Genomic DNA, 2,625 nt, shown 5'->3' with positions numbered 1-2,625 from the left:
GGAGTCACCAGGAACAATGGCCACAAGCTGAGGGAGGATAGGTTTAGGTTAGATATTAGGAAGAACTACTTCACTGTAAGGGTGGCCAGAGCCTGGAATAGGCTGCCCAGAGAGGTGGTGCTCTCACCTCCCCTGGAAATCTTCAAGAGGAGACTGGATAGGCACATGACTGGGGTCTTATGACCTCTGCCACCCCCAGTGCTCCTTCCTGCCCATGGCAGGGGGTTGGATTGGATGATCTGTCTAGGTCCCTTCCAATTCATTGATTCTATGATTCTATGATGTCTGCATTGCAGTCCAAGTGCACTCTAAGACATTGACAGAAAATACACCCAGCCAAACTGCTCCCACTTGCTCCCACTCTACATATTCCAAACCCAGAAATTAGATGCTCATTCACTACCACTAATTAAGTAGGAAGATTGCAGGACTACAAAGGACTAAATAGGAAGATAATAGAATTGTCTTCCATCATCTCTATGAGAATTCTCACTATAATTTTTCCCTCCAGATTGTTCAAATGCACAAAAACTAACTTAGAGTAAAAACTACAAATTCTACAGTTCTCAGCACATGTATGGCACTCTCCTTTTTTCAAAGTACTTCTTAGATATTAACTAATGAGCCAATATTGGATTTGAAGGGTTGCTAATGTATGTTATCTATCATTCTGATAACAAAATATGTATTATTAAGCTTGAAGTATTCATAATTAATCAGAACTAGTACTAGGGAAACCTCAGTGCTTAACCTTTTAGTATAATAAATGTTTTTCATCAGCAGCTTAAATCAAATATTAATTTAAGATGGTTTATCTGTAGGTGCTGGATGTATACTGATATTTGCAAAAATCAGGAATGGGTACAAACTCTGTGGTGGTTTTAATCAGTGTACAGCAGGATTTCACAGATAACTTATCTTTTCAGAGTCAGACTTTAGAAGGAGTTACTAAGTAGCAGAAATAAAGCCATTTTTAGCACATTTTTTCTGTTTCTTTCCGGTACTTATATGACTCTCATCACCAAAGTATCTATCTTACTGTCTTTAATGTATTCTCACAACAGTCTTGTGAGGCAAAGAAGTCTTGTTATCCACTTTACAGACAGGAAACTGAAATCCAAAGGGCCAGCACCATAAGGGTATCTGAGAATTTCCCATTTGAAACCAATGGGAAGTAAGCACCTAAATGCCTTTTAAAATCTCTGAGTGACTTTTTGAAGTTTATACAGAAAGTCTGTTGGACAGTAGGAAATTAAAGACTCATCTCTGAATTTCCCAGGTCATCATCCTAACTAATCAAACATTATTTCTTTTGCTTAAAGCCAGTAAATTTAGAACGGTTCTCTAGTTTTCCATTTACCAGGAATAAAAAAAAAGGTTACTCTATGTCAGTGGTCTTCAACCTTTTTAAGTAGGAGATCACCTTTGGCATTTAAAAGCAACCCAAGATCTATTGTGTGCCACTGCCACCCCTCCCTCCCACCCAGCAGCTAAGTCTGTAGGGAAGGAAGTTGGGGGGGTGCAGATTGAGGCAGAGGAAGAACAAATATTTGAGGGTGCACCTCCCCAGCAGGTAAGTCTCACCTGGCCAGGGTCCCACTCAATTTACCCCTGCTTCTGCCTCTCCAGCACTGTCACTCACTGTGGGTAACTCATTCTAGCCCCTTCCCTTCACCATGGACTGACCTGCTGGGCTGACCTGCACATGCACACTCAGCCTCCCCACCCAGCCTTGGATAGACTTCAAGCGGCTCTGAGATCTACTGCAAGAAGCTCCAAGATCTACCAGTGGATTGAGATCCACTGGTTGGTGATCACTGTTCTGTGTTAATTAAGCACAGTATCTAACATAAGGTAAAATCCTAATGAAGATATGGAACAGGGTAGCAGATTGAAGGAACACTAGCAGGGATTTCAAAAATAAATTTTATCTGCTAACCTTTTAAAAAAACAACTGCCTTGTCCGCACTAGAATTTTACTGTGAATTACTTAATATACCATAGCTAACATTTGCTAAGAAAACATTTTTCCCCCTTGGTTTGAATACGCCCTTTCTGGCTTGTCTATAGTAATAAAGACATGGTAAGTAAAATTCCAATGTTGTTATACTGCCACAAGTAATTTATTTCCAATATGTCATGATTTTTCTTGTTCTTAATCGAATAATGTAAAAAAATAATCCATTTTCTTACTCATACAAGTGCATAGATATGTCTCCAAGGATGTTCAGGAAAGAAAAATAGTGAGTAAAAAAACTGTGATGTTGTTAAGCTTTGCTTTTTTCAAAGTAACTTTCATCTAAAGGATTATGTGTCTTTGAACTCAGTTATGGGAAATTCCTACACAAACTCTTTCCTTCTTTACCAAGATTAATAGTTGTTTATAGATGAGGGGAATGCAGTGGACGCCACCAGATAAGCCACCGCTGGAAGGGACCGGACCTGGAGGGGATGCCCTAAACCGCCACCCCCCATCCATGCCAGACGGACCTTCACTTCACTCCTAGAAGATTCTTTGACCATGAACAACCCCGCTCCACCCGAAGAGGACCCCTGCGATGAGACTCTATATGGACTGAGGCACTTCCTCTGAACCACTTCCTCCACCATTGTGGACCATTGTAA

The 2,625-nt window shown here is 40.6% G+C and overlaps 1 long non-coding RNA gene across 1 annotated transcript in view; it reads left to right on the top strand.

Annotated features, from left to right (window-relative positions):
- Nucleotides 1–1,477: 1,477 nt before the first annotated feature.
- LOC109306106 overlaps nt 1,478–2,625 on the top strand; it is a 3,839-nt gene continuing 2,691 nt past the window's right edge. The window contains exon 1 of the long non-coding RNA XR_002099854.1: nt 1,478–1,573. This is a non-coding gene — a long non-coding RNA (uncharacterized LOC109306106). The remainder of the gene's footprint in view (nt 1,574–2,625) is intronic.

This window comes from Crocodylus porosus, unplaced genomic scaffold, assembly GCF_001723895.1.
Source record: "Crocodylus porosus isolate Cpor-Errol unplaced genomic scaffold, CroPor_comp1, whole genome shotgun sequence".
NCBI lineage: Eukaryota > Metazoa > Chordata > Crocodylia > Crocodylidae > Crocodylus > Crocodylus porosus.
The sequence above is the reverse complement of the archived record's forward strand: the minus strand, read 5'-3'. Positions and strand labels throughout refer to the sequence as shown.